The following is a 22,371-nucleotide window of genomic DNA, read 5'->3' as shown; positions in this document are numbered from 1 at the left end:
GACTGCAGCCATGAAATTAAAAGATGCTTGCTCCTTGGAAGAAAAGCTATGACAAACCTAGACAGCATATTAAAAAGCAAAGACATCATTTAGCCAACAGGTCTGTGTAGTCAAAGCTATGGTTTTTCCAGTAGCCATTTTTGGATATGAGAGTTGGACCATAAAGGAGGCAGAATGCTGACGAACTGATGCCTTTGAATTTTTGTGCTGGAGAAGATTCTTGAGAGTCTCTTGATCTGGAAGGAGATTAATCCAGTCAATCCTAAAGGAAATCAACCCTAAATATTTATTTGAAGGAATGATGCTGAAGCTGAAGCCCCAATACTTTGTCCAGCTGATGTGAAGAACCAACTCACTGGGAAAGATCCTGATGCTGGGAAAGACTGAAGGTAAAAGGAGAAGAGGGTGGCAGAGGATTAGATGTTTGGATGGCATCACCTACTCAATGTACATAAGTTTGAGCAAATTCTGGGAGATAATAAAAGACAGGGAAGCCTGGCACCCTGCAGTCTATAGGACTGCAGTGTGAGACAGGACTTAATGACTGAACAACAAATATATTATGCAGAGTTTCCTAAACTCATTATGTTTAACCCATCTAACATTAGGCAATATCTTCAAATTGATAGGTACCTTTTCTGTAGCAGTTTTGCTTTTGAACCTTCCCTGTACACAAAACAGTTGTTGTAGATCACATCTTATAAAATCTATGTAGTTGTGTAAAAGGGCTTCCCCAGTGGCTCAGCAGTAAAGAATCACCAATGCAGGAGACCCAGATCTGATCCCTGGCTTGAGAAAATCCCCTGTTGAGGGGAATGGCTCCTCACTCCAGTATTCTTGCCTGGGTAATTCTATGGCCAGAGGAGCCTGGCAGGCTACAGGCCATGGAGTCACAAAAGAGCTGGACATAACTCAGCGACTAAACAAGAGTTGTATAAAACAGAAAGTATACAATATTCAGTCGTGCATTTTTCCTTCACTTAACACTTATTAATAACTTGCTGAATTAATGTTCCTTGATAAGTTTAGGAAAAAATACTGTAGGAATTAGTCAGCTCTTTGTTTAGTTTGCTTTTCAACTTTTACCTCCTAAAGCTAACTTAACCATTCTTACATGTTTTTTAGAATTGATGACTTGGGCAGTAATTTAGGATTAAGGAGTTTTGGCAGAAAATAATAACTTCTCCAAAGTCTAATACCCTCTTTGGGAAGATTCAGTTAAGCATCATCTGTTGATGAAGTATCTCAGAAGAGCTACCATAGTATAGAAATCAGATCAGATCAGTTTCTCAGTCGTGTCCAGCTCTTTGCAACCCCATGAATCGCAGCACGCCAGACCTCCCTGTCCATCACCAACTCCTGGAGTTCACTCAGACTCACGTCCATCGAGTTAGTGATGCCATCCAGCCATCTCATCCTCTGTCGTCCCCTTCTCCTCTTGCCCCCAATCCCTCCCAGCATCAGAGTCCTTTCCAATGAGTCAACTCTTCCCATGAGGTGGCCAAAGTACTGGAGTTTCAGCTTTAGCATCATTCCTTCCAAAGAAATCCCAGGGCTGATCTCCTCCAGAATGGACTGGTTGGATCTCCTTGCAGTCCAAGGGACTCTCAAGAGTCTTCTCCAACACCACAGTTCAAAAGCATCAATTCTTTGGCGCTCAGCCTTCTTCACAGCCCAACTCTCACATCCATACAAGACCACAGGAAAAACCATAGCCTTGACGAGATAGACCTTTGTTGGCAAAGTAATGTCTCTGCTTTTGAATATGCTATCTAGGTTGGTCATAACTTTCCTTCCAAGGAGTAAGCGTCTTTTAATTTCATGGCTGAAGTCACCATCTGCAGTGATTTTGGAGCCCCCCAAAATAAAGTCTGACACTGTTTCCACTGTTTCCCCATCTATTTCCCATGAAGTGATGGGACCAGATGCCATGATCATCGTTTTCTGGATGTTGAGCTTTAAGCCAACTTTTTCACTCTCCACTTTCACTTTCATCAAGAGGCTTTTTAGTTCCTCTTCACTTTCTGCCATAAGGGTGGTGTCATCTGCATATCTGAGGTTATTGATATTTCTCCCAGCAATCCTGATTCCAGCTTGTGTTTCTTCCAGTCCAGCATTTCTCATGATGTACTCTGCATATGAGTTAAATAAACAAGGTGACAATATACAGCCTTGACGAACTCCTTTTCCTATTTGGAACCAGTCTGTTGTTCCATGTCCAGTTCTAACTGTTGCTTCCTGACCTGCATACAAATTTCTCAAGAGGCAGATCAGGTGGTCTGGTATTCCCATCTCTTGAAGAATTTTCCACAGTTGATTGTGATCCACACAGTCAAAGGCTTTGGCATAGTCAATAAAGCAGAAATAGATGTTTTTCTGGAACTCTCTTGCTTTTTCCATTATCCAGCGGATGTTGGCAATTTGATCTCTGGTTCCTCTGCCTTTTCTAAAACCAGCTTGAACATCAGGAAGTTCACGGTTCACATATTGCTGAAGCCTGGCTTGGAGAATTTTGAGCATTACTTTACTAGCGTGTGAGATGAGTGCAATTGTGCGGTAGTTTGAGCATTCTTTGGCATTGCCTTTCTTGCGACCATAGTATAGAAATAATACAAAGTAAAAAAACAAATTTTCATGGTTTTCATGTCCCACATCTTACTGGAGAGAATTAATTTCTCCCATGTCCAGTTTTTCTAAAAATTCCAGTTTGAATTTTGAAAACTTCAAAATTCAGGGACTTTAAAAGTAATGCATGTATGTATATTGGGGGAGGATTAAGGAAAATAATAAGAATTGAGTTATTTGAATTATATTACTTTTACATTGAAATTAATTACATTCAGGACAAAACTTATTGTATAATATCATAATTCAATTACAAAGATTGCATCATAGGATATGTAAGATGAGAACAGCCCAGAAAATAAGAAGTTTCTACCTATTTTCCTATTATAAACTCTAAATGAATCTCTAACCCTTCCTGCACTGACATGAATAATACGAAACCAAAGCAATGTGAAGAGGAAGGCATTGTGATATGATGGCATCCTTACAGAATTTACTGTCTTATGAAAACAATCACTCTGGGGTTGATTTTGAGTGGTTTAGCCAGCATTTATTGTTGGAAATGAGAGTTACTGAATACAACAATAGGTTGTAGACTTAGGTAATAAGTTTTGTTCATTAAACTGTTTGCCATTAAGATATCAGAATGTTATTTTTTCTTATAAATATCATTTCATCTTAAAACTAATAGTTTTTCCTGTGTTGACCTATATTTTACTGCATAAGAAAGTCATTAATTTCCACATTTGAACATTTTGAATTGAGTATACAGAGAAACCACAAGAATGGATAACACAGAATGACATATTTTGCTACCAATCATCTTAAAGTCATGTCTGACTTCTCCACCTAAAATCTATTTCAAACTGTGAGGTTACACTCAACAAATTTCTTGTGTATTTCACAAAGGAATATTGAAATGTCCAGTGATATGGTTCTGGAATATTCTGACGTCAGTTTAGGACTGAATACTACTAGCAGTTTTCCTTCTGCTTACACCCTTCAGAGTACCGAGGTGGGTGAGCATGGCAGATTGCTGGGAAGGTTGACAGAGTCAAGACAGGATCTCTCAAGGTACGGCTGAAACTAAGGTGTTTGTCAGATGGTTCACTGACAAGACAAACAAAATGTGGGCTACAGTGTGACATATGGTGACTGCCTTTCTTGACATGTAAATAAATGTCATGGTCCCTAAGAACTGTTTTATATATTGAGTCACATTCATTTCCCATGATGCCACTGCTTGACACTTTATTAATGATATGATAAAGCTACCGAAAGTAGTTTGAGATTCAGTTTCTGACCACAACCAACATAAAATCTAGCTAAACATATACCTACTAGGTAAATGAATTATCAAAGTACATGAATTTACATAAATTAAAAGAATAAAGTATAGAGAAACGTAACGAAATAGTCATGTGGGTATGCTGAATATGAAGCAAGAAGAATTTGATAATGTGAACAGCAAAGAGAAACTGAAGAATTTCCATCTGCAATTGCAGAGAAGAAAAAATGCAAGACTAAGAAATGAAGAATGCTATCACTGATCAGTGAACAGGAACAACACAATAGTTTGAAAATCACAACAATGGAAGTAGAAATAATTCCCTTTGAATATGACAAATTTAAGGTAAAGCTAATGTGCCATTATCTTCTATACAAAGTCATAGAATTAGAAGAAAATATGGAAAGTGCTATAAATTCCCTAATAGAGTGCATGGTTATGAAAGGAGAAGACAGAAAAGGTCGTGAGGTCATGAAATGGTTAGTGGGTTATCTTTTAACAGATTTGAAATATATGACAAGGATCTTTAAATCAGTGTTTGAAAGTAAAATATAAAATAAAAGAAAGTATATACGCAAGTTAATTATGGAAAAATTTTTTCTTGGATTATCATGGAATCAATTTTTATCAGCCACATACATACATGAAATCAGTTTCATTATTTCTATGTGACATTTTGGAATAAAAATGTATATTATTCAGCTTATATATGTTTCCTGTTTATGAAATATGTATCCAATGGACTTTAAGCCATTTCAAAAACTATAAACAATCCCCAAATGGCTAAAATTGCACTTTGTGCATGCTAAGTCACTTCACTCCTGTCCAACCCCATGGACTATAGCCCACCAGGCTCCTCCACAATGGGATTCTCCAGGCAAGAATACTGGAGTGGGTCACCATTTCCTTCTCCAGGGGATCTTCCTGACCCAGGGATTGGAGTTATTTTTAAAAATATGCAGTAGAATCTAAAGGATCAAAGGTGGAATGATTAACTAAGCTTAGAGCACCCTAAAGCCACTACTTTAAAGGTGAAAATACATTTGAATAAATAAGTTCCAGTGTGATAATTCAAAAAATTATTTATTTACTTACTATTTCCACCTTTTATTTTTAAAGCAGAAAAAAAAGGAAGACAACTTTTGCTCTCTGATTCAAATCCTTTTTGAAATGAGATAGGATAATAACTAAGTTTAATTTTTAAACTGTATCTTTTGGGGGGCAATTCTGTGCGTTAATTCCTAAGATAAGAGTGTGCCTTCAACTCTTTTACTTTATATTCCTTTTTCTCCTGACTTCCTTAGCTTTACATGGTCAAGATCTGGTTTTCTCTCCAAGTAGCCTGAGAGAATTAAATTCTGTCATGGTTCACAGAATCAGAAAGCTAACTTCAAAATCTTGTTATCCTAAACAGATTGCATACAGGTTAGGAACTTTAAACATAATAATCAGCAATGTGTTTTCAATTCCAGAGGGTCTGCAATGAGGTCTGCAGTCAATGATACAGTCTTGTCTAGTCTGCCGCTATGGGTAATGGTGCAGAAAAAAACAATATATGATGCATGACAGATTAAGATTGAAGACTGAGAATCAGAACAGACTGAGCACTTTATTCACAAAGCAACTGAGCTACAGTAATCAATTTACCTATGACCAAGTGAGTGTTGGAGGGGAAAATTCCAGGGAAGGTTACAGTCTCATCTAGGGAACTATAGGATCCTACTGACAAATACAGTACGAAAACAGGAGAATGCCTATCACTGCCAGCCAGGAGGATCTAGATTTCTTCATCAGCAGGCGCCTGGTCCCCTGTAATAAAGAAGGCTTTCTTTAGGCATTAGAAAAAACATTTACTTCATCCAGTATCAGATTGCAATAATGTTCATTTCCAGACACTATGGGATTTGTGTTTAAATATGCTCTCTCAACGTGGAACCTTAGCTAAAGCATAGGGTCTGTTTAGTTCATGCTTCTCCCTGAAAAAGTTCAACATGATATCCACTACCTTCACATTCCCATGATGAAGGAAACTAAAAAAAAAAAAAGATTGTCAACTTTCTTATTCTTATCAAGTTTCCAAGCCATTTTTAGAAACCTAGGCTGGAGGGTGTAAAAAAGGTATGCAAATATTGCTCCAGTTTAAGAACTTAAACTCTAAAACTATGACAAAGTTATTAGAGTCCTTACAGTGTATAGAGCGGTCTTCAACATTCCAAAATCTCTGAAGAACAGACATTAATTTTCTTAAGGGGGAAAGGGAGGAAGAGATTGTGGGAAATCTACACTCTTTTAGCAAAGTCTCCTGTTTATTAAACAGTTTGACGACATTAGAAAAGTACTTTGAATTATAAAAGTGATTTTTAAATTGAATTGTCTTCACTGTGGTTTATAACTAATATATGAAGTTAACCATGATAAACTCATCAAGAAAATTAGAATAAATTTTACAGACAAGAATGAAAGTAAGAATATTTCTGCATTAGATAAAATACTAGTTATCACAATACAGATATGTGGATATCTGTAAACTAAAACACAGGGCTTAAAATGGAGTAAGACCAGTGGATAATTATGACATATCTCCATCCATAAGTGTTTATAACATATTCATAGAAACCTACTCTCTTAGGTCCTAGAGAAAACAAGACACATAAGTTTCTAATGACATTGTCTTTGCTTCTCTCTCACTCCTTCACCTCATAACCACTTCTAGAAATTATAATCTTATATGAGAGAGATTTTGATACATAAGCAGGCATATTCAGTAAAATATGATAAGTTTTATAACAAAAATATGAATAAGGTTCTTTTACATAAGGAATTAGGAGTCTCCCAGGAGATTTCATTTGACTTAAATCATAAAGTCTAGCAAAGAACCAAAGGATGAAAGATCAGTTGAGCAATTTGGGCTATTTAAGCTAGGGAAATTTCAATTTACAAAATTAATGTCCATGAGGATCAGTTTCACTGCATGGCAAGTAATCATTTAAAATTTTGGTATAATGTTAAGCCAGTATCCTGAATGCTCACAATATAAGAGACTCTGAAGGAATATTCAGTTTTCAATGGCTAGCAGTGAGTACTGGAGAGAGGGAAAGAAATGTAAGACTTTCTTTCCTCTAACCTTGAGTTATCATTTCACTTAAAACACAGTTGATAAACTAAATATCAATCCATGGAATGCTACTCATCAAACTGGTAAGATATGACTTTTATGTACTCCATTTGGGATCCTTGTAATCTCAAATCTCAGAAAATTGAACACTAATAGCTTATAATCACATTAGTTTGATTAGCTAATAGTTATTGGTAGGCTCCTGGCCCAAAATTGTTGCTCTGTGGTTTTTAATATCACATCGACATACATACAAAAATGAACGACTATTTCATTTAACATTATCTTTAGACATACACTTGATAGAAAATACAGCAACAAATTTATTTATTTTTAATTTAATTTTATTTTTAAACTTTACAATATTGTATTGGTTTTGCCAAATATCGAAATGAATCAGCAACAAATTTAAATGGATATGAACAAAGTAATCTTAAATTTGAATCACTGAGCAGCTGGAGAAAAATATTTTACAGGAAACTCACTCAATTCTGCAAACTACATATACAAACTAGTGCAATTCTTTACTGAATCATCCCTCTCTATTTATCATCCTAGGAAAAGGAGTATGTCAAGGCTGTATATTGTCACCCTGTTTATTTAACTTATATGCAGAGTACATCATGAGAAACACTGGACTGGAAGAAACACAAGCTGGAATCAAGATTGCTGGGAAAAAATATCAATAACCTCAGATATGCAGATGACACCACCCTTATGGCAGAAAGTGAAGAGGAACTCAAAAGCCTCTTGATGAAAGTGAAAGTGGAGAGTGAAAAAGTTGGCTTAAAGCCCAACATTCAGAAAACGAAGATCATGGCATCTGGTCCCATCACTTCATGGGAAATAGATGGGGAAACAGTGGAAACAGTGTCAGACTTTATTTTGGGGGGCTCCAAAATCACTGCAGATGGTGACTGCAGCCATGAAATTAAAAGACGCTTACTCCTTGGAAGGAAAGTTATGACCAACCTAGATAGCATATTCAAAAGCAGAGACATTACTTTGCCAACAAAGGTCCGTCTAGTCAAGGCTATGGTTTTTCCTGTGGTCATGTATGGATGTGAGAGTTGGACTGTGAAGAAGGCTGAGCGCCAAAGAATTGATGCTTTTGAACTGTGGTGTTGGAGAAGACTCTTGAGAGTCCCTTGGACTGCAAGGAGATCCAACCAGTCCATTCTGAAGGAGATCAGCCCTGGGATTTCTTTGGAAGGAATGATGCTAAAGCTGAAAGTCCAGTACTTTGGCCACCTCAAGCGAAGAACTGACTCATTGGAAAAGACTCTGATGCTGGGAGGGATTGGGGGCAAGAGGAGAAGGGGACGACAGAGGATGAGATGGCTGGATGGCATCACTGATTCGATGGATGTGAGTCTGAGTGAACTCCAGGAGTTGGTGATGGACAGGGAGGCCTGGCGTGCTGTGATTCATGAGGTCGCAAAGAGTCAGACATGACTGAGTGACTGATCTGATCTGATTTATCATCTTACCCTGATTTAACATCTCTTTTATTATTCCTTTCTCCTTATTCCTTAGCAATTTATCCTGCATAGTTTCTATTTATCCTAAAGGCTATTAAAGTACAAAATATATTTCTCAGTGAACCTTTGAACATTAGCAAACAGTTAGATAAATTCTAGGGTCAATTCAACGTCACATTAGATGGTGTGAAGCTGTAAGAGAAATTTCAGAGAAAACAACTTTTCACTCTAAAAGATTATAGACAATTTCTCACATGCAAATAGACTAAGAAGAAAAAACACAAGAGTATCCATACCTATAAAATAAATGTACTAGACTAGAAGACCTTAATCTTGAGGGATCTGTACATTTGGTAAAGTAAATATGACATATTTTACAGTTTTAAGGAGTAAATTTTACATTATAGATTCATTTAAAATGTCACAGTACTTACTCATTCAAGTGATGTCGTTCTTTGAGGATTCATTAATCTTTCCAGTCACATGGATCTATTTTACAAGGGTTTTCTAAATTCAAATACCACGTCACAGTTACTAAATAGAACTTTATTTTAAAAAGTCAAGCCCTTCTAAACGGTGTGAAATCTGTCCCTCTATAAAACAAGGGGAACATTCACAAATAATATGTAAATATATGAATCATAACTATGTCACAATATGAATGCATTATTTTTTTAAAAATTAAAGTCAACTGAAGAACATATTAAAATACTATGAGAAGTGGGACAAAAATAGTTCATATATTATATATGTGTATGTATATATATATATATATATATATATATATATATATATATATAAAACACATCCTTTCCCTATTATTTTCATATTATTTTTCAAACTAAGACTTAAATTCCTCATGGGTTGGAATTACTGCTCTCAGGGACTACTATGTTCTCCTCTGTACATAGGATTAGAAAAATATCAGGAACATAGGAGATTCTCTGTAAATGTTATTTGTTTGGAGTGTAGCTTATATGTCACTGTTAGTTGCCTTAATTATGGCACTGTATAAAACATTTAAAATGAATATACCTTCATTTAAACCTTATTTTCCATGTATTTTGACCTATTATGAACAATACCATTCAGAAAGAGTTAAGAAACATATTGGATCTGAGCCATTTAGGGAATATAACATCTATTTTTAGTTTGATTCAAATTTTAGTTATTCAGATTGCTGTTTTGGCTTTCACTAGATACAGCCTGAAAGGTTAGTTCTGAATAAAAACTATTCCTGGAAATTATGATTTTTCACTTCAAAACCAGCAGGGGTATTTTCTGATAACCTATGTTTCGGATAAGTTATGCAGCTATCTTTTTATGAGAACTGTAAATCAGGTTAAAAGATAAGTTGTAAATGCTGCTTAGAGATACGCTTATAAATAGTTATTTTATAATATTAATTAGTTTACAGTGACTGAAATGATATTTGCAGTTGAGGGTATAGATATACTTTTCTTATATGAAAAGAAACAATAAATACGTAATTATTGTTGTCATTTTGTCACTAAGTCCTGTCTGACTGTTTTAAGATCCCATGGACTGTAGACCAACAGGCTCCTCTCTCCATGGGATTTTCCAGGCAAGAATACTGGAGTGAGTTGCCATTTCCTTCTCCAGGGGATCTTCCTGACCCAGGAATCCAACCCATGTCTCCCACATTGCAGGCAGATTCTTTACCACTGAGTCGCCAGTGGTCCTCCCTTTTTAAGCAGTACAACCTTAAAAAGGATTATGAAATTTAACTCCAAGTTCCCTCAAAGTCCACATCCAAGCAGGTGTGTAAAGATAAATTCCAAGAGTTTTATATTTGAACTTCTGGGTCTGGTACTCAAAGAAAACTAATTATCTTTCTGTTTAAAATTTCAATGACTTTTCTGAAGAAGATTTAAGCCCAACATCATAATAGCAGATTGGCATGTTTACAAATTAGTGTTTGGGGGCTGAAAATAAATTAGAAGGTATGGATAGAGGCATCTATTCCTAACACTCCGATTTGCTCCACAATTTTTTTTTTTTTTTTTTTTTTTGCTTAGAAGTCAAGAGATCTAGCAGCGAGTTCAAATCTAACATGTAAATGCCATGTGACTGCTTCAAAGTCTTTTAATCTATCTATGCCCTAGTTTTCTCATCTTTGTAAACAGAGGGTTTTGAAGAATGATTATCTGTATATCAGACGCCCGTGGAATCAAATGGCATTCACCAGTGGATGAGCGCCCAGAGGGAGGGAGGCTGGAGCGCGTCTCTTGAGAGGTCACAGAGCCTGCTGCGCCGACTCCCCCAGGCACTCAGGAGCAGAGGAGGCTGAGCCGGTGCAGTGTGTCATGGAGGCACGAGGCGGACAGACCCGGGGGACAGGGGGAGCAGTGAGAACATCTGGAGGAACCGGCCTGTGGGAGTTAGGAAAAACACAACCTCCACTGTGTTCCCCTCGCGGCTGCCAAGGGTCTGGAGAGTCTCAACTATCGTCTATAATCAGGACCATGGAGAGGAGGAAGTACAGAAGAGAGATAAATACGGGGAGCCCAGCTACGGAAGAGGCCCGAAGGAAGGGAGGCCAAGGAAGGTGAAAAAGGAAAGAAGTCGTGTTTGTAGGTCCACTTCGTCATCTGCAAGGTGACAGGAGGGAACAAAAGAAAGAAGAGTGAAAGTCAAGTCTATGGGACTTGAGGAAGGGCAGGCAGACCACGCAGAGCATTTTAGGGAGCTGCACTTCAAAGGGAACGAGAGCAGCTGTTGAGCAAGGGCTGTGATGGAAGCTATTAGTATCATATGAATTCAAAGAAAATAAAAGATTAATAGCAGCTGATATCTACACAGAATCTTCACATTTGGCCAAGTACTAGTAATTTGTTATAATTCAAATATTTGATAGATATTAGATGAGAATTTCAAACTGAAAAAGAAGTTAAATTAGAAAGTTGGGAGAAAGTATCTGAGTCATACTGTGAATGTCACAGTAAGTGTATTAGATCCCAGACAAAGAATTTATTTCCTTTAGGAATAAACAATGAAGACAGAGAAATTGCAATGTGATTAAAGAAACTGCTATGAAAGCCATCTAAATGAAAATACAAGTGAGACTGAAATTTTTATTAGAAAGGAGGTAGACAATTTATGGCAAGGGGTTGATGTACTGTATTTGCAGACAAATATCATCTGCGTTGGAGCCAGAAAATAATAAATGTTTGTTGACTTATCAATAAAGTTTAATATTTTATTGCACATAATTTGACATGGCTCCCATTCTGTGTCCTTTCTAAAGTCACAAACAGACATAATCTTGTTTCTACCGAAACCCAGAGGCTTACCACAGATGTGCAGTGCCAGTGAGCAGGCACTAGAAGGCAGAAATTGAGCTAAACATCCTGAATAGTAGAGGAAAAAACACAGTATTCATAGGCAATTGGCATACAGAGGCCAAGACCAAAAAATGCCCTGAATGCCAAAAGATAGGGAGCAGTCTATGGATATTATATCAACAATAGTAGGTCCCTGGGCTATGTAGGTAGAATAAGAAAAAGGTATGGTATGAGATAGACAAGACCCTACTCCCATAAAGGAATATACATCTAGGAAAATATACGAATATCAGAAAATGTTTGATTAGCAAGGACAAGGCAGAATCGCAATGATGAGAACTGTGCAAATGTCACAGTTGGACAAGCAATAGAGATTTATGCACAGTCTAGCAGAAATGAGCTAAAACTATTTTGACTTCTCTTTTTAAGCTAGAACTTCCCCTCTGACATAAGGTGAGCTGAGCTTACAGGCTGCAATTAACTGGTACTAGCTGTGAAAAAAGTGAGTCAAAAATTCTAGGAACTAGACAGGTCCTGACAAACTGAATTTTGAATTTTCACAAATGATTCTTTGGAAGTATAAGAAATACAGGCCATCTTTTACAGTAGAAAAATACAGTATTATCAATGCAAAGTGCTTTATGATTTCAGTTGCTTTTTGGAGGTAGGCGACAGCCAGTGAAAATCAGGGTTAAAATAGACTTGCTAACACATTAAGACTACAAACCGAAGAAATATAAGATTTTTTTTGTTAAAGTATGTTGCTGATATCACCAGACCAGATACCTGGATGCTTTTGTACACAATATGGTACAAATGAGTTCTCACTGTGGGAAGTACCCATGTGCTTATAAATCAAAATAATCAAGGAAGGACTCTCAGGAATTTAGTGGACACAATTCAACAGCAGCAGCAGCTGTGAGGAAAAAAAAAAAAAAAATCAGGACCCTGATCAGTGCCAACAAAGCCTTGTGATGCAAGTGGAGTGTACCTCCAAGTGGCAAATGGCCAGAAACAACACACTAAATTCAGTTAAGTTACAAAGGGATACTACTGAGATAACTCCAAATGACAGCTGGCTTTTCTATGAATACTTTGGAGGATTTAGGGGTCAGCAGCATGATAACTGGGAGAAGCCAATGGTACCCCACTCTAGTACTGTTGCCTGGAAAATCCCATGGATGGAGGAGCCTGGTAGGCTGCAGTCCATGGGGTCGCTAAGAGTCAGACACGACTGAGCAACTTCACTTTCCCTTTCCACTTTCATGCATTGGAGAAGGAAATGGCAACCCACTCCAGTGTTCTTGCCTGGAGAATCCCATAGACGGAGAAGCCTGGTAGGCTGCTGTCTCTGGGGTCGCACAGAGTTGGACACGACTGAAGTGACTTAGCAGCAGCAGCGGCAGCAGCATGATAACTTTAGGCTACTACAGTAAACATGGGGAAAAATATTCAGCACCTTGGTGACTTTTCCATCTGGTAACTCTACACACAGTGGCCTCATAGACACTTAAAGTTCAGCTCTAATGTGAAAACCACAAACTCTGGCAGAAGCTGGAGATAATGGTGGAGCAAAGAGGAGGCACCCGGCAATGGGACAAGGGAGGAGGCTGAAAGCAGATGCAATGGTAGTGGTATGTTAAGAATCTTAAGCTATATGTTGGGCTCATGGTTTTAAGGTTTTTGTGCTTCATAACTTATATGTTTCATGTGTTAATTTTTTGCATGTTTCAAATAATAAATTGGAAAATAAAAGAAATAGAAAGGAGTTGAAAAGTGAGCATGTGGACTTAAGAGTTAATGAAAAGCAAAAGCAAAGGAAATAATTAAATGTAAACATGATCCTGTTTTCCCAAAATAGCCTCAGTTTCCACTTATTATCTCAGTGTAACTATTAATAAAGTAAGAGTGCCCTCATTCACTCTCAAAATTGTCCAATTTTTAATGTTTATCCCACAAGATTTCTGCCCCGTGGAACAGAACTATGACCATGACAGATTTCACTCTCATGATTAGGCTGTGTTTTATGGCATAGTTGCCTTTATTAAAAAAAAAAAAAGACTATCTGGGATGGACCACCTTAAACAAGTGAGCCCTTATAAGGGACAGGCCTCTTTTTGAAGAAAGAGATTTGAAGTATCGGAGATATACTACAAGAGAGATTTTTTCATTCTGTGTTAGGACAGAAGGAGTCATGTGCAAGGAATGCAGTCAGCCTCTAGGATTTGAGAATGGCTCCTGGCTGACAGCCAATAAGGTAGGGGGACCATAGTCCCATAACCACAAGGAACTGAATTCTGTCACAACCACATTACCTTGGAAGAGAACCCTGACCTCCAAATGAGACTACAGCACTAGCCAATACCTTTATTTCAGCCTTGTAAGATCTGGGATATCTGGGATATACTGGGCCCAGATTTCTGACCTACAAAACTGTGAGCTCACAAAGCAGCTAGGTCTGTTGTATTTGTTACAAGGCGATTGACCACAAATGTGGTTAACCTAGAAATACTTGAATATTCAAATTTTAGTTTCAAACTGTATGGTATGAAAAAAGAAGTAGCAGAAAAAGAAATTTTAAGTCAAAAAAGGCACAGATTTCAAAATTAGAATCAATCAAGTTGCTAAGGGCTACATTAATGATCCTGACAAAATATAGAGATATTTAAGAAACAAAGGTTTTACTGAGAACTACAAACTCTTAGACTGAGCTGATGCCAAACAGCCACCAGTGTTTTACTTGCAAAATTGAACATTTCAAGTTTGTGGTTTGTGTGTCTAGCAAGAAATATTTCCACTTGATCATGGAAAAATTCTAAGTCAGTCATACATCCAATCTGTAGTAACTTGAAAAAAAAATAAAATGTACTTATAACAGTATATAGTATAGTATGTTACCAAGTTCATGTTATTAAATATGGTTATATTCATATTTGTGTTTATGCTTTTAACTTGAAGGATATAACTAAGACATAAAAGGATGTAATCCCTTATTTAAAAAAAGAACCTAAAATTATACTCTCACTATTTAAATGCTTCTGTAAGTGTGCTCTAATAGTTGTATGAGGAAGACAGTCATCTAAAAGTAAAAATAAAATACTATTTGATAAATACTTCTAGAGAGATATAATCCCAGTATCAGAGGAATAAAAACAACGGAAGTAATGACTAAATTTATCTTTAGAACTCCAGGAATCTTATAAGGAACAGGTGAATTTGGAGCTGCACCTTTAAGCACTATATATAGCACCTGTTGCAGAGAAGGCAATGGCACCCCACTCCAGTACGTTTGCCTGGAAAATCCCATGGACAAAGGAGCCTGGTAGGCTGCAGTCCATGGGGTCGCTAGAGTCGGACAGGACTGAGCGACTTCACTTTCACTTTTCACTTTCATGCATTGGAGAAGGAAATGGCAACCCACTCCAGTATTCTTGCCTGGAGAATCCCAGGGATGGAGAGCCTGGTGGGCTGCCGTCTATGGGGTCGCACAGAGTCAGATACGACTGAAGCGACTTAGCAGCAGCATAGCACCTGTTAAGTGTTATAAACATTCAACTCACTGAAAATCTTATGCTCCTTGAATGTGCTAAGTCATTCACGAATCCTTGCTTTGGCACAATTTTTTTTCTACATTTCCTATTAATATTTCCTATCTTCTTAGTTTTTCAAATTTCTTCTAACCCATGAAAAGTTATAGTTTTCAAAGAACTAATATATCTCAAACTCTTCTGGAAGCCTGCAGCTTTCCCATCAAGAGTTAATGTCTCTTCTTAAAACCGAGCAGCACTTTGTGACTGCCTCAACCAATGGACTATGGCGCAGGCAACACAATGTGAAATCCAAGGCTATATTAGAAAAATGCTATGTACTTCCACCCTGTTTACTTGGGACCTTAGATCTTAGGACCCACCTACCATGTTATGAGGAAGTTCAAGCAGCCTGTGAAGAGGTTCCTATATAGAAGACCCTGAGTTGTAAGTAAAGTCGCTCAGTCATGTCCAGCTGTTTGTGACTCCATGGACTATACAGTCATGGAATTCTCCAGGCAAAAATATTAGAGTGGGTAGCCGTTCCCTTCTCTAGGGGATCTTTCCAACCCAGAGATCAAACCCAGGTCTCCCACACTGCAGATGGATTCTTTACCAGCTGAGCCACCAGAGAAGCTCATAGAAGGCCCAAGGCCCTTTCAGATCAACAGCCAGCACCAACGAGCCAGACAGTGAGTGAGTTCCTTGAAAGCTGGTCCTTTAATCACTATTTGACCTGTCCCAATAAAGCAGCCATTGTTGGTTCCTACGAAGCACTGCACAGAATACAGTTCACTGAGTAAAATAAACATTGTTTTAAGCCACTAAATTTGGGGGCTCTCTTATAGTAATAAATACTTGGAACATTATCCTTAAAGATGCAGCTCAGAATTTACCTGATCTTTTCCCACCATGCTCCCCACACTGTGGCAGCGATCCAGTTTATATATTCCTGCAGAAAAAATAATTTACTGAAGTATATTTGATTAACAATGTTGTCTTAGTTTCAGGTATACAGCAAAGCGATTCAGCTACATATATTAAATTATGGATTATCACAAGGTACTGAATACAGTTCCCTGTGCTGTATAGTAGGCCCTTGTTTATCTGTTTTATACATGTGTGTGTGCTAAGTTGCTTCAGTCATGTCCAACTCTTTGTGACCCTATGGACTGTAGCCTGCCAGGCTCCTCTATCGTAGTGTACATCTGTTAATTCCATGCTCCCAATTTACCCCCTCTTGTCTTTCCCATTTGGTAAACATAGATTTGTTGTCTATGTCTGTGAGTCAGTTTCTATTTTGTAAATAAGTGCACTTGTATCACTTTTTTTTAGATTCCACGTTTAAGTGATATCATATGATATTTATCTTTCTCTGTCTGGTTTACTTCACTTAGTATGATAATCTCTAGGGCCACTCATGTTGCTGCAACTCACGTTATTTCATTCTTTTTTATGGCTGAGTGTGTAGAAAAAAGGGAACCTTCCTCCACTGCTGGTGGGAATGTAAACTGGTGTGGCCACTAAGGAAAACAGTATGGAGGTTCCTTAACACACTAAAAATACAGTTGCCATATGATCCAGAAATCCCAATCCTAAAACTATATCCAGAAAAGATGAAAACTCTAATTTGAAAATATATATGTACCCGATTGCCCATAGAAGTACTATTGTCAATAACCAGACATGGAAGCAACCCAAGTGCCCATCAACAGATGAATGAATAAAGAAATTGTGATACACACATACATATATATATATATATATATATATATATATGTAGTTGTATACATATTCCGTTCAGTTCAGTTGCTCAGTTCAGTTCAGTTCAGTCACTCAGTCGTGTCCGACTCTTTGCAACCCCATGAATCGCAGCATGCCAGGCCTCCCTGTCCATCACCAACTCCCGGAGTTCACTCAGACTCACGTCTATTGAGTCAGTGATGCCATCCAGCCATCTCATCCTCTGTCATTCCCTTCTCCTCCTGCCCCCAATCCCTCCCAGCATCAGAGTCTTTTCCAACGAGTCAACTCTTCGCATGAGGTGGCCAAAGTACTGGACTTTCAGCTTTATCATCATTCCTTCCAAAGAAATCCCAGGGCTGATCTCCTTCAGAATGGACTGGTTGGATCTCCTTGCAGTCCAAGGGACTCTCAAGAGTCTTCTCCAACACCACAGTTCAAAAGCATCAATTCTTCAGCGCTCAGCCTTCTTCACAGTCCAACTCTCACATCCATACATGACCACAGGAAAAACCATAGCCTTACTAGACAGATCTTTGTTGGCAAAGTAATGTCTCTGCTTTTGAATATGCTATCTAGGTTGGTCATAACTTTCCTTCCAACGAGTAAGCGTCTTTTAATTTCATGGTGGCAGTCACCATCTGCAGTGATTTTGGAGCCCAGAAAAATAAAGTCTGACACTGTTTCCACTGTTTCCCCATCTATTTCCCATGAAGTGATGGGACCAGATGCCATGATTTTCATTTTCTGGATGTTGAGCTTTCAGCCAACTTTTTCACTCTCCACTTTCACTTTCATCAAGAGGCTTTTGAGTTCCTCTTCACTTTCTGCCATAAGGGTGGTGTCATCTGCATATCTGAGGGTATTGATATTTCTCCTGGCAATCTTGATTCCAGCTTGTGCTTCTTCCAGTCCAGTGTTTCTCATGATGTACTCTGCATATAAGTTAAATAAACAGGGTGACAATATACAGCCTTGACGTACTCCTTTCCTATTTGGAACCAGTCTGTTGTTCCATGTCCAGTTCTAACTGTTGCTTCCTGACCTGCATACAAATTTCTCAATTCTTTGTGACCCCATGGACTGCAGTGCACCAGGCTTTCCTGCCCATCACCAAGTCACGAACCTCTGGCCATAGTTCCTCATGCACTCTGTCTATCAGATCTAATCCCTTGAATCTATTTGTCACTTCAACTGTATAATTATAAGTGATTTTATTTGGGTCAAACCTGAGTGGTCTAGTGGTTTTCCCTACTTTCTTCAATTTAAGTCTGAATTTGGCAATAAGGAGTTCATGATCTGAGCCACAGTCAACTCCTGCTCTTGTTTTTGCTGACTGTATAGAACTTCTCCATCTTTGGCTGCAAAGAATATCATCAATCTGATTTTTGTGTTGACCATCTAGTGATGTCCATGTGTAGAGTTGTCTCTTGTGTTGTTGGAAGAGGGTGTTTGCTATGACTGGTGTGTTTTCTTGGCAAAACTCTGTTAGCCTTTGTCCTGCTTCATTTTGTACTCCAATGCCAAACTTTTGTACTCCAGGTATCTCTTGACTTCCTACTTTTGCATTCCAGTCCCCTATGATGAAAAGGACATCTTTTTTTGGTTGTTAGTTCTAGAAGATCTTGTCAAGGCTATGGTTTTTCCTGTGGTCATATATGGATGTGAGAGTTGGACTGTGAAGAAGGCTGAGCACCGAAGAATTGATGCTTTTGAACTGTGGTGTTGGAGAAGACTCTTGAGAGTCCCTTGGACTGCAAGGAGATCCAACCAGTCCAATCTGAAGGAGATCGGTCCTGGGTGTTCTTTGGAAGGAATGATGCTAAAGCTGAAACTCCAGTACTTTGGCCACCTCCTGCTAAGAGTTGACTCATTGGAAAAGACTCTGATGCTGGGAGGGATTGGGGGCAAGAGGAGAAGGGGACGACAGAGGATGAGATGGCTGGATGGCATCACTGACTCGATGGACATGAGTCTGAGTGAACTCCGGGAGTTGGTGATGGACAGGGAGGCCTGGCGTGCTGCGATTCATAGGGTCACAGAGTCGGACATGACTGAGCAACTGATCTGATCTGATCTGTTCTGATCTAGAAGATCTTGTAGGTCTTCACAGAACCATTCAACTTCAGCTTCTTCAGCATTACTGGTTGGGGCATAGACTTGAATTACTGTAATTTTGAATGGTTTGCCTTGAAAACGAACAGAGATCATTTGTTGTTTTTGAGATTGCACCCAAGTACTGCATTTCAGACTCTTTTGTGGAATATGAGGGCTACTCCATTTCTTCTAAGGGATTCTTGCCCATAGTAGTAGATATAATGGTCATCTGAATTAAATTCACCCATTCCAGTCCATTTGAGTTCACTGATTCCTAAAATGTTGATGTTCACTCTTGCCATCTCCTGTTTGACCACTTCCAATTTACCCATGAACAATCTACATATAGTTGTTGTTTAGTCGCTAAGTCATGTACGACTCTTTTGCAGCCCAGTGGACTGTAGCCCACCAGATTTCTTCTGTCCATGGGATTTTCTAGGCAACAGTACTTGAGTGCATTGCCATTTCCTTCTCCAGGGATCTTCCTGACCCAGGGATCAAACCTATGTTTACTCCATTGACAGGCGGATTCTTTATCACTGAGTCACCAGGGAAGCCTATATATATATATGTATACATTTTATATATATGCACAGAGTATATATATGCATATATATATATATATTCTATATTCTTTATAACATTAGAGTTCTAAGGTAAATTCACTTTTAAATTCACTTTTATTCCTCTCTCTTTGCTCTTCTTCCACTTGATTTATATCTCTTCTGCAGTTCTTATCACATGATATTTTATTTCTGCTTTTGAATAACTGTCTTCCTAATTTGAGACCCTCAAATAGCTTCAAATAGAAACTATTTCGTTATGTCTATCTGATGCCTGATCCAGTGAAAAGAACATATAAGGTATGTACTTAGTAAGAGCTTGTTGATCTTCTGAAATAAAGGCTGCATTAACAAAGAAATGAGAGAAAAGATCGTGTGATTGTAGTGCTGAAATGGTCATTATTTTTGTTTGCCCAGAGGCTTTCCTGTGGGTCCTCCCTTCTGTTTGTAGATTCCACTGCTTTAAACACACAAAACAAGGCTGCATGCTAAGTTGCTTCAGTAGTGTCAAGGCTGGTCCAGTTATAAACCAGTGTTCCTACCAACAGTCACAGGTCAGGGGATGAAAACTTGATCGAAGTTTACTGTTTTTCAGACTCTCTCCTGGCTACTTGAAATGACTGGAGACAGGACTGCTGAGAGATATTAAAGGCTAGTTATCTTAAGTGAGTTCTCTAGTCTATGGGTCAGCAAAACTACCCTGTAAAGGCTCATAAATATTTTCAGCTTTGTAGGCAAAGCTCTCTGCAAACAACTCTGTCACTATAATCCCATCATTGTAGCACTAAAGTAACCACATGCGATACATAAATGAATGGGTGGAAGCATGTCTCTGTAAAACTTTATTTATGATCACTTAAATTTGATTTTCATATAATTCTTCTGTGTCACAAAGTAGTATTATCTTTAGTTTTCTAATTATTCAAAACTTAAGCAAAACAAAATCTTATTAGCCTGCAGGCAATGGTGTTTGGTGTTTGTACCATAATTTTCAGGCTACAGATCTAGAGAGAAGCTTTGCTAGATCCTGCAGCTGAGTCCCCCAAGCTACCTGCCCCCGCTCCAAGAGCTCCGGTTATGTGAGCACATTGCTCTGCTGCTGCTAAGTCTCTTCAGTCGTATCCGACTCTGTGCAACCCCATAGATGGCAGCCCACCAGGCTCCTCCGTCCCTGGGATTCTCCAGGCAAGAACACTGGAGTGGGTTGCCATTTCCTTCTCCAGTGCATGAAAGTGAAAAGTGAAAGTGAAGTCACTCAGTCTTGTCCGATCCTCAGCGACCCCATGGACTGCAGCCTTCCAGGCTCCTCCCTCCATGGGATTTTCCAGGCAAGAGTACTGGAGTGGGGTGCCATTGAGCACATTAGCAGCCTTTTAACCAGTCTTTCTATTTGCTTATTTGTTTAATTGCTTATTTGAGTTGAGGTGAGTTTTTTGTACATGTGTGCCCAAAAGACACCAATGCACAGTTAACAACTATAAGTCCTTGTGATTAATTTTACAACAAGAAAATAACTATAACAAGCAGTAAAAAACAAAAACAAAAACAAAAAAAAAACCACCTTCATAGTTTAAAAGAAAAGCACGTCTCCAAATATGGAGTGTAAAACAGCTTGAAGAGCACTAATTATTTTGCTGTTTCAATTAACTCTAATAATACTGAAAGTAGCAAGTGTGCCTAATAACATTTACCCTTCAGGTCTCAAAAAAAATGTTGAATGGGTGTATTTTGGAAGTAGAAGTTTTAATAAAAATTAAAAATCTCCTAAGTGAGGTTTTAAAAATTGGATTATCGGAGCAAACCTTCAGGTATGAGCAAATTGACTAGGTTTCTATGCTAAATTATGCAATTCAAGGTTGAGAAATAATTCTGGAAAACAATTTTAAATATAACTTGAACTTAATGATGCCTTCATTACCACACTATTAAAAGCTACAAGAGATGCTTTTAGTCAAATTACTTTTTGTGGTGCGTTAATGAAAACACACACAATTCAGTTAGGCGCCTGACTTCTCTACCCCATGTTTCCACTATTTATAGACAGTTATCCAGCTGCATGTAAACACTAGGCACTAGCCAAAGGGCATGAGAATCAATTCTGTAAATAGGCTGTCTTTCAAAACAAGTGTGCATATCCATCCACACATATATCAATTTTCTAGGTAGGAAAGTGTTCACATAGAAACACGCAAAATTATAAAATAAATATTTTTGCATATCTATGGTAACCATGAATTGGTTCTAATTCTTAAAATTACTTTTAATATTTTAATTTTGTGAAAACCCTCCTTGGTAACTGCACACTATGTAAATAACAAATATCATGGAGCTGTTCAATGGTAACAAATGTCTGTCTTGTTTGTTACTTGCTGTGAGTCACATGTGGGTGATTTGGTATTTCATTTAAATCTTTTTTTTTTTTTCATGTCACTATTTTAAGTTGAAACCAAAAAACAAGCATCTATGAGATGCATGAGGGATGCTTGAGTCTACCCAGTTTGTTTTTAGGTCAATCTTCTGCCCCTAGTAGAGTCTAGGATTTTTTTTCCCATTTCTGATATTTTTATGCTCATGACTCATCTGTTCTTACACTTTTACATAAATAGATTTTGTCTCCTGGAGGCTATGAATTATGCCCCCTGCTTAAATTTTCCCAAGGGCCCCTGATTAAGTTTATCCTTTTCTTT

General features: G+C 38.1%; 1 protein-coding gene across 44 annotated transcripts in view; it reads right to left on the bottom strand.

The window, feature by feature from the left end:
- LOC147355172 (uncharacterized) overlaps window positions 1-22,371 on the bottom strand; it is an 814,003-nt gene that overhangs the window by 669,962 nt on the left and 121,670 nt on the right. For 13 of the 44 annotated variants that reach the window (XR_015144311.1, XR_015144312.1, XR_015144310.1 and 10 more), the window contains exon 4: window positions 5,501-5,662. The exons of 27 other annotated variants lie outside the window; for them this stretch is intronic. The gene's annotated coding sequence lies outside the window, so the exon portion shown is untranslated. Of the gene's footprint in view, window positions 1-5,443; window positions 5,663-8,883; window positions 8,957-22,371 lie in introns of those variants that run through there. 4 more of the 44 variants (XR_015144324.1, XR_015144313.1, XR_015144328.1 and 1 more) reach the window with 2 other exon arrangements.

The sequence above is a fragment of the Bos grunniens genome, chromosome 17 (assembly GCF_055505025.1).
Source record: "Bos grunniens cultivar Pamir isolate PY7600 chromosome 17, Bosgru_T2T1.0, whole genome shotgun sequence".
Lineage (NCBI taxonomy): Eukaryota > Metazoa > Chordata > Mammalia > Artiodactyla > Bovidae > Bos > Bos grunniens.
The sequence above is the reverse complement of the archived record's forward strand: the minus strand, read 5'-3'. Positions and strand labels throughout refer to the sequence as shown.